The following is a 10,605-nucleotide window of genomic DNA, read 5'->3' on the forward strand; positions in this document are numbered from 1 at the left end:
AACGTAGTGATTGTCGATCTCTACGAAGGTGGGCGATTCCTCGTGAGGGACGATAACACTAATACGGACTTGTGCTCCCGCGTACCGTCGCGTATATTGGGAGACCCCTATAGGCATTTATCCTTTATCCTTAGGAAGCCGTGTCGGCCGCCCTACTGATCGCGATGCAGTGAACACAGCATTCACGAAGATCGACCACCCGTACCGTAAAACGTATTCTGTGGTTTCGCGAAAGGTTTGGCACACCCTCTGCCTAGACCCCAGAGCAGTTTCTTTTGGCCTTTTTCAAACTCTATAACTGAAAAAGTCCAACCGAGCATTTGTCACTTTGGGCTCGTTAATACATCGAAGGCGACTAGAGTCATCTTTAGCTTTTTCTCGACTCTTAAAACATGAAAAAGCAAAGTTGTGTCTAAAAGCGTCTAATAAAATTCATTCAATACGGAAACATAATTCCCCTTTTTGTATTTTAGTTGATATAGTAATCCGCAACCGTGGAGGAAAGTCAATTAAAACTCCGTTGTTCGAGGAGACTCGCGAGTCAACCTTCTTTGTCCCCGGAATCGAGAGTAGTACGGACGAAGCGAACTCGCTTGACCGGGTCAAAATCTCCCATTAAAGTTAGAACAACAGTTCCGACAACATCTGAGATTCTGGTCACTCCTAATATTTATGGAATCCCTGCCTCTATTGAAGAAGTTCAACAGCAACAGAGGGACAGTTGTACTGATCCTAGTCTGAGGACAAGTACTTGCATAACTGAACCAGTTCCATCTGAAACCGGTCCACAGAGTCTTGTTGCTCAAACAACTGTCGCTGTCGAAGCAACCCCTTCTTCGGCACCAGAAATATTTTACGGACCTGACGGTCTTCCTCTTCCTCCTGGTCTGATTGCAATAGAGGAAATCGTAGAGGACCAGCAAGCAAATACTCCAACTCATTTTGGAGTAGGCGCCACTCTTTTTCCTTCTGCATCAGAAGTTTGTCCATCGCCACTGGAAGTTCCTGTAGAATCGTTAGGCAGTTTATTGGATAGACTTAAAATGTCTGAGCAACCGTCGACATCTAGGACTGTGCCAAATGACACAGCGACAACAGAAGCTCCTGCTGTCAATCCAGCGATGTTTGCCGGCATACCAGCTGTCCCGACTAGCTCTCATCAGCTAGAAGGAGTCCACCCAGGGACTGTTACGACAACTTGGTCTGTTCCAGTTTGTTCTTCCGGTATAATACCCGGTAATTCTTATGTTGAAACTAGACAAATTGATCCCTTTGGGAATCAGTTTGGGCCATCCAGTCCTCAAAGGCAATCTATACCCTTGAGCTCCGGATTGTTACCATATGGGGGGCAATATGCCCTTTCACTTCCCCTTCCGGGGGGATACCCATACGGCAGTTTTCAACAACATTCAGGTTTGACTGAAGTAACGACGAGTGGTTGGGTACCTAAGTTACCCCAACAACCGAGAGTTGTATATTCCATGCAACAGTGTGTACCTATGTCTAGTATCCCGACGACGCCAGCAATTGTAACCGTGTCGCAAGTTCAATCGATGCCTGTTGTATGTCAACCCCAAGTTGTAATGCAACAGCCCATTGAACCTGCAACACAACCACAATCGCCAACTGCCGGGACGACACAGACACAAACGGGAACCATAACCCCGCATCTTGGTCCGTCGGTTAGTATCGCACAGCAAAACTTGGCTTCGCAACCATGGATGGTGCAATACCAACAACCTCAGTTTCAACAGGTGTACCAGGGATCTGAACAACAGATCTTTGCGAATAGTGGGCAACCCTATATTCAGAACGGGTTAAATCAACCACTTTACAGTGACCAAGCCCACCAGCCATATCAGTCATATCAACATCAGTTGCATTATGCTGGTATGCAAAGGCCTACTGCTCAGGCGATTCCATCGTATCCTGGGTACGCCTCGCCAAACCTGAATCAGCAGTTGCCATTCGTGGCAACTCTAGAATTACCAGATTTACATCGATTGACGAACGATCCAATCGCCTATGCCCATTGGTGGCCAGCGATTCCTCACAAACTTCCTTCGGACATTCCTAAATTCAATGGAAATCCTGGCGAAGACCCGTCGAATCATGTGATGACATTCCATCTGTGGTGTTCGTCGAATACCTTGAATGATGATTCGATAAGGCTTCGCCTTTTCCAGAGGACATTGACTGGTCCGGCGGCTAAATGGTATATTGAATTACCTAGAGCCTCTTTCGACAATTTTAGTTCCCTAGCCACGACTTTCTTAACACACTTTCAGTTACCTATAAGGTACGAAACTGGAACAGAGATCTTGACCAATTTCAAGCAGACAACGGCCACACATATATCAGATCATATACATGAGTGGCGTCGTCATCACAGAATGGTAAAGACCTATGTTCCAGATCAGCTATTAGCTGAGTAGTTTATAAAGTCGCTTCTTCCTGCTATAACAGAAGATGTGGCCAAGGGAGGCGTCGTAACAGAGGAGCAGGTTATTGATCGTGCTCAATATTTGGACTTAGTATATACTCAGTCGGGCACGCTCTATGATAAGATACCTGACGCCCCCAGACCGGAATTTTCAATCCCTCCTCCTCCCGGATCAAATAGTGACTCTCATGCCGGTGATGGCGTGATTGGAACTGCAAACGCTAAGTCGACAAAGGATTCAAATAAGAAAGCCCGTAAGACTTTGAATCAAAAAGCAAATCAAGAGATTCTTGCTTCGGAGGTAAATGCTGTATCTACGGATAAAGGCAAAAACTCCAATCAACCAGGAAGCAAGAAGAAACAAAACAAAGGGAATAAGAAGAAACAGGGTGAGTCATCCCCTCAAAAAACTCCTTCAAACCCTCCTGGGCAAGGGAAACAAATTTATCCATGTCAGATATGCGATGAAAAGGATCATTCGACAAAGAACTATCCGTTCAAAGTTGAGTTAAAGAGGTTCTTTAAAAGTTCCCAAACTTCAGCTGTGTTGACTGATCCATTTCCCACCCCAGGTCAAAATATGGTTGATAGTGGAAATGCTTCCCCGTCACAAGTGCTTATGTTGTCGGTTTCTAAGCAAAATGATGCTTTGATCTCGACCAGGAATAAAGATTATGGGAATCCGCCGGTGTCGAACGACAAAGGGAAGGTCAACCCAGTAGTTTGACAACAGCTTCGGCAGAAGCTGTACCCCCCCTCACGCATGAATTAACAATAAAGCCACCTAAGGGAGTAGTACACAAGTCGACATTTAATCCTCGCGCCAGAGCGGCGCAGCATTATAACATAGTGGAAGATTTGGCCCAATCGCCATCTGCTATGTCGACTCTTGAGGTACTGCAAAATTGTCCATCCCAAAGGCAGGCATTGTTATCAGCAATTGGTGGAGTGGATCCTAAAGATTCCAATCTTGTATCCTTTGATCACAGAGGATATGGTCCTCAGTTACCAACGCAACTAGCTTTCCTTATTCAGGTGAAAGCACTCAACAAAACTGTTCATAGAACGATTATTGATGAGGGAGCATCGACATGTGTTATCACTTGGAACTATAGTTCATGTATATAAGGTTGTCCATAAGTTTTATATAAAGCTTTGAAGTCTTGTGAATAGGTTTATTAGTATATGTCAATTTGAAATTTGAAATTCAAGAGGTATTGATGTGAATTCGTGTAAAGGAAAAATCATTAGATACCCTCCATCATTGTTAGTTAAAGCATGTCATGTCATTGGTACTTTCGCAGTTTCGTAGCGCAGGTTTGATTGGTCAGTTTAGCTGCGAAATGATGTTTTCGTGTTTTCGCAGCGTTCTGTTTGTCAGCGATTTCGTAGCGCATCTTGTTAAATTTGAACTGCCCGCGCTACGAAATCGGGGTTTCAGGGTTTTTTGTAGCGCTTTTCCTTTGAATGTCAAATCCGAGAGTAGTGAGTCATAGGTCCGTTCATGATTGTCAGTTCACATCCTCTCCATGTCATGATAAACCATTATTCCGCCATAAGGTCCGAAGTCATGTATTTGAGTGTTAGTTTAAGGGATGTTACAAGAGATGGTTATATCATAATGGGTTCTTCATATTATGTAAACATGTTTGCTGTATGAGAAGCCCAATTTCTTATTTAAACGGACTACTGCAAGCGAGCCTGCACTCCAAAGTCGAAGTTTGTTTTCGTGCTACAAGCTACCATTAGTTTCTTGTGTAAAAATATTCAAAGCAGCATGGAAAGGAAGGAACACCGATCTGGTAAGTGTGTGAGGACAGAGCCGGAGGGGTTAGATGTTACTCTCAGGGATGAAGGGGTAGCAAGGGCCTTTCGAAGTGCTGGCTGCTGGCGGTTTTGCGAAAAATTGAAGGGAGGACATGCAGAAGTGACAAAGGCTTTCGCATTAAATTTCACTGGACTGAATTCGAAGGTGGCAATGTTGGAGTTTCCGGTGTCTCCTGAAGTTATTTCCATTGTCACTGAAATTCCGAGGGGTGGCCAAGAATGGTTCAAAAACTTCAAGTTCGACATGACTCCCTGCAAAGAGTTGTTGAAGGAACCTTATGTAGATGAAGACCTCACCAAAGCAGTGCCAAGGAGTTATATAAAAGAGAATTATGCTATGCTCTTGACATGTATCCAGAAGTACCTGACATGTGAGGGTAGGTACAATAAAGTTTACTCCTACCACTTTAAACTTCTGTTACATTTCACAGGTAAGGTTTCTATAGACATACCTTTCTATTTGTTCAGGAGCATTAGCAAAATGTGTGATAAGATTCAGTTAAAGAAAGATGGTTGTGAAACATCCCTTTTTCATCATGGTCTAGTAAAGTTGCTGGTGTTGGATAGTTTACAAAAAATTGGCAAAGATTGGGATTCATTTGTGTTTATGGCCGGTTTCCCAAGCAAAACAGGCCTCACTCCATTACCTGTGAGAGAAAGAGAAGAAAGGAGTGAAGAACCCACTTTGGCTGAACTTAGAAGAGAAGTGACAGACCATAAGAAGCCTAAAACTAAATCAAGGAAATCAGAGAAGTCTGTGGCAGCTAAAGAGACACCTGAAGCATCAATGAAGAAAACTCCTAAGCCATTAGCTAAAGAGACACTTGAAGCATCAATGGAGAAAACTCCTAAGTCATCTAGAGTATCTGAAAAGGAAACCCCTAAGTCATCACCTAAGGAAACACCTCAGTCATCAAAGCAGAAGACTCAGAAAAGGAAAGATGAAATTAAATCCAGTGAGGTTGAAAAGATTTCAAGGGTGAGAACTAGAGGCCAACTAAACAAGGAGAAAGGAAAGTCAGTCCCTGTGGAAGAAAGTCCTATTTCAAAAGGTAGTTTAAATGACTTACTTGAAGCCATTGAACTAGAGCAAGATCATCCAATACAAATTGAACCACTAGAATTTGAGCAAGATCACTCGGTGCAGCCAATGCATATTGATCTAACTCAGTCTTCACCTGAAAGTTCTCAAAAATCAAGGGTTTCTAAAAGGTTGAAATTTGAAGAGCCAAGTAAAGAATATGCTTTTAAGCCACGCAGACCAGTTACAAGAAGGCAAATCAAAGAAGTGGAGAAAGCTCAGAAAGAGAAGGCACCTTTAGAAATGCCTAGGACAGAGGTACTTGAAGTTTTCACTGGAATAGTTCAAGCAGCCAAAAGAAAGAACAAGGATAATAAGGTTATCATCAGTCAAAGTGGAAATGTTATTGCTATTAAGAAACAAGCTGGAGCAACAAAGGAAGAAATACCTCAGATTAAAAATGTTTCTAAGGAAAGGGCAGTAAGATATACAAATTATAAAAAGGCTGTAATGAAAGGCAGAACAAGTTTGATTAGCCAAGCTGACTCAGTTTCTGATGCATATGTGTGGACAGTGCCAGCTCTGAAGCAGGCAAAAATCATGAAACAAATGAATACAAGCTTAAGAGCAGAAAACAAGGTGTTAAAGGAAGAAGTTAGCAGCTTGAAAAGGAAGCTAGGCAAACTAGCTAATTGATCCAAGGGGAAATTTGCCTTCCAAATTTTGGTAAATTTTGGCTGTCATCATTTTAAAACTTTTTGAAACTTTTTGAAGTCCTTACACCTGTGTAGAATGGCTGAAGAAATCACAGAGTTAAGTTATTGTTGCTTTAAGGTTCATATGCTTAGTTTTGATTACCTACAGCAGTTTCGTAGCGCGCTACGAAACTGCTGTAGATGACTGTTTATGTGAAAAATTTGAGTTTGAATGCTGAGGTCAGCAAATCTTAAAAGGGATGACTCGAGGCTAGCATGGAGATTATAGAAAGTCATTCAGATGTTTAAAAAGGTGCCAGGTGTAAGTATTCAAGGAAAAGGTGAAATTTTGTCTTTTGTTAAAGTTTTCACTTTATCTCCGAATTTTTAGGGTTCTGGTAGGGTTGCCGAGGTGTGGAGTGATACACCTGTTCAGTTATGGGATGGCCAGATCATAAGTTTTCTTCCATCATACGGGACTATTAGAGGATTAAATGACTTGAAACATGATCTTAAATGCATGAACACTAATGGGAGGCAGAGACCGTGAACATAGGGTACAGATTCTTATTTTTTGATGAATCATCTACACATCAGGCATCCGAAGCTGCTCATCCAGTGAATGTGTTTTCAGTTTGGTTTGGCTATTATTGAAGTGCTACAGGTGTCAAGTTTCAAGAATGCATCAATGTACACGAGGAGATAGACTTGAAGTTTCAATGGAATGGAGCCCTCTGTTTTCGTAGCACAATACCTTTTGTAATTAATTAGTTTGTTTATGATATAGATAAGGTAATTAATGATAAAATTCCGAGCTCCCTTCATGCTTGTTGAGGAGTCTCAGGTAGTAGTATTTTGGTTTGCTATATATAGAAATGACTCTTATGTAAAAAAGGTTGGACATTTTATACAAAAACAGAGTTGTTTTGGGCCATTGTAAGACTTATGACAGTAATAGTAAAACAGTGTTGATTTCTTCTCAAGATTCTCGATGGATTATTGTGTTCAAATGTAATGGTGGTGTTTTATATCATATGTTATTTTACAGCCTTGTTATAGTACAATCACTCAGAATTCATATCCTATGCTCTGACTTCCTGTGTATTTAGCAAGCTGTGGTTTTTATGGAATATGTTTGGACATGTAATGCAAAGAGCCTTGACTTCCATGAAATGACTTTGTTTTTCTTGTTCACTTAGTGTATGAGACTCCATAGCCCAATGAGAACCAGTTTGATATGTTTCCAACCAGCTTTTGCTTTCATGAATGAATAAAGAGTTAGCCATCTGTTGTAGTGAAGGATTTTTATCAAGAGTTTGTGAGAGAGCCCTCTCTGATCAAAGAGGCTAATCTTTGATCTAAAGTTAGGTTGAAAGAGTTACATGAAATCTTGCTTGGTTGCAGCCCTCAGTAGTGATTTTGTGATAAAAGACATGTATCATGTCGATGAGTTGCTGGAAAACTCTTGGATCTCCAACCTTGTCGCGATCTTCGATGACATTGAAAGCATTTGACGGTAGGACGTACACTCCGTACGGTATCCTAAATAACTTTAAGGTTGAACTAGGAGGAAAAACAGTGGAAATTGATGTTGAAGTCATTGATGGCAATCTTGACTATAACATCCTACTAGGAAGACCATGGATATATGCCATGGCAGCTGTAGTGTCGACATATTTTAGGAAGATCGCATTCCCGTTTGAAGGAGGGATTACGATCGTCGACCAGCAGAATTTCCTCCCTAATGGTTCACAAGTTACTGGAAGCATTCCCATGATCCATGGGAACGACCATTCAGTGCAAGATATCGGAGTAGGCTTGCTAAAAGATCCCACAATGATGGGAACTTTCGCGTTGCCACCTCCTTTCCATGTAGGGGATATCCCGTTTGTAGCAACATGCAACATGGTATCTTCTTCGAAGGTCGCAGGAGACAAAGTCGTCATGGATTATCAAGTGGTTTTGCCACCTAGCCCTATAGAAATATTGTAGCAATCAATGTTTCAGGCATGGGAGGCGAGCCCAAATCAACGCTCGTCAAGCGTTTGGGTAGATAGGTCTGGAGAATATGGTACCCCATTAGATCCATGGTCAAAAGTTCATGGGACTGACGAAGGAATCTTACAATCAATGATGATTGAGGGGGCACCATGGAATGATCACCACCATCGTTCCCTTCTTCCAGAGTGTGAAGAAGAAACTCAACACGACCTATATCACCCTTCAGTGTTTGAATTCCTAACAAATACTGTAAATACGGTGGATTCAGAGCGAAACCTATCCAATATTGAAGAGACCATAGCCATAAACATCTCGACAAAACCTGATGTTGTAGAGAATATTCATGTCGGCAAAAGTTGTTCCCCTTCAGAACTGGAAATATATGGTGCTCTCTTTCGCGAATTTAGAGATGTCTTTGCATGGTCATATGATGAAATGCCAGGCATTGACTCGAGCATAGTTGAACATGAGATTAAAATGTATCCTGATGTCAAACCAGTAAGACAACGGCTTCGGCAGGTGCACCCCAAGAAAGCCGCTGCCATTAAGGCGGAAGTTGAAAAACTTCTCCATGCTGGATTCATCTACCCGATTCCTCTAACCGATTCCTCTAACCGATTGGGTATCGAATATTGTCCCTGTTATGGAAAAACAAGGGACGATAAGAGTGTGCGTAGACTATAGGGATGTAAACCAAGCTTGTCCAAAGGACAACTACCCTACACCCTTCATCGACCAGATAATTGATGAATGCGCCGGATGTGAAATCTTTTCCTTTATGGATGGATTTTCCGGGTATAATCAAATAAATATCCGCCCACAGGACCAGTCTAAGACTGCATTTATTTGTCCGTGGGGCACATTCGCTTATCGAAAATTATCCTTTGGTTTAAAGAACGCAGGGGCGACATTTCAGAGGGCAATGAATTACGCCTTCCATGACATCAAGAACATCGTTCAACCTTACCTCGACGATCTTCCGGCTCATTCGCGGAAGCGGACTGATCATCCACGGCATTTGAGAGCAATATTTCTACGTTGCCGACACTACAAGATAAGACTCAATCCGCACAAGTGTGTGTTTTGCGTCGGTTCTGGTCGTTTACTTGGCTTTGTAGTCTCTAAGGATGGGATTCGTCTCGACCCCTGTAAGGTTCAGGCAATCATTAATTTGCCTCCACCTTCAAATTTGCTTCAGATTCAGAAACTCCAAGGGAAAGCAGACTTTCTGAGGAGGTTCATTCCAAATTACGCAGAACTTGCCAAAGGTTATACTCGTCTTTTGAAAAAAGATGTACCTTTTGTCTGGGACCAGGTTGCGCAAGCTTCCTTTGACGCTCTGAAAGATTCTCTAGTAAGAGCGTCATTAATGTACGCCCCGGACTATCAAAGAGATTTTAACCTGTATCTAGCTGCAGCAGATACGACCATTGCGATGGTCTTAGTGCAAGAAGTCGATGGAATTGAACATCCTATTTATTATTTAAGTAAAAACTTAAATGACACAGAAAGTGAATATTCCTATGTTGAAAAACTAGCGCGTGCTGCTGTTCAAGCGATTCAAAGGTTTCGACATTATGTCCTCTTTAGGAAAACTACCATTCTGTCAGATTGCAACCCCATGACGTATATACTGTCGCGACAGTTGCTTGGGGGAAAATATTCAAAATGGATAGCGATCCTTCAAGAGTTTGATTTGGATTTTGTAAAATCCAAATCGAAGAAAGCTCTAGTTTTCGCGGAATTATTATGCGATCTCCCATCGTCATCCAACGATGAAACATCAGAAGAGTCAATCGTGGATGAAAATTTGTTTCTGATATCAGTAAGCGATGAGTGGTATGGAGACATCATTTTTTATCTCCAAACCCAAAAATTTAGGCCTAATACCTCACACTCGGAACATAAGCGTATACGATACCAATCTAAAGACTACATGATCGTCGGTGATACACTTTACCGTCGTGGTGTCGATACGGTTCTGAGGAGGTGCCTTACCCATGAGGAGGCCGAGAAAGCCCTGAATGATTGTCATTCAGGCGCGTGCGGGGGGCATCAATCTGGATATGCAACAGCACAAAGAATCTTATGAGCAGGATATTTCTGGCCAACTATGTTTAAAGATTGCATAATAGCTGTCAGAAGTTGCCATGCGTGTCAGATATTTGATAGCAAAACCAGGAGACCGCCCGCACCTTTGCAGCCTATAGTTGCTGTTGGGCCTTTCGCCAAGTGGGGCATCGATTTCATGCAATGTAACCCCACCTCGACCGGGGGGCATGGGTATATTATAGTCGCTGTTGACTATTTTACCAAATGGGCCGAGGCGATGCCTACATTGGATAACACTGGTGAAACAACTGCCCTTTTCTTTTTTAATCATGTAGTCACCAGGTTCGGCGTTCCACAGGCTATAGTGACAGATCATGGATCACATTTTCGCAATCACATGATGGTTGAATTAGCTGCCAAACTAGGGCTATCTCACGACAGCTCTACCCCATATTATCCACAAGCCAACGGACAAGTTGAGGCAATCAACAAGGTCCTGAAGCGTATGTTGCAAAGGATGATCGGGGTTCACAAAAGAAGATGGCACCTACTCCTGTACTCAGCAT

The sequence above is a fragment of the Pinus tabuliformis genome, chromosome 5_1 (genome assembly GCF_031772625.1).
Source record: "Pinus tabuliformis cultivar Carrire ecotype Pingquan chromosome 5_1, CPIR1, whole genome shotgun sequence".
Lineage (NCBI taxonomy): Eukaryota > Viridiplantae > Streptophyta > Pinopsida > Pinales > Pinaceae > Pinus > Pinus tabuliformis.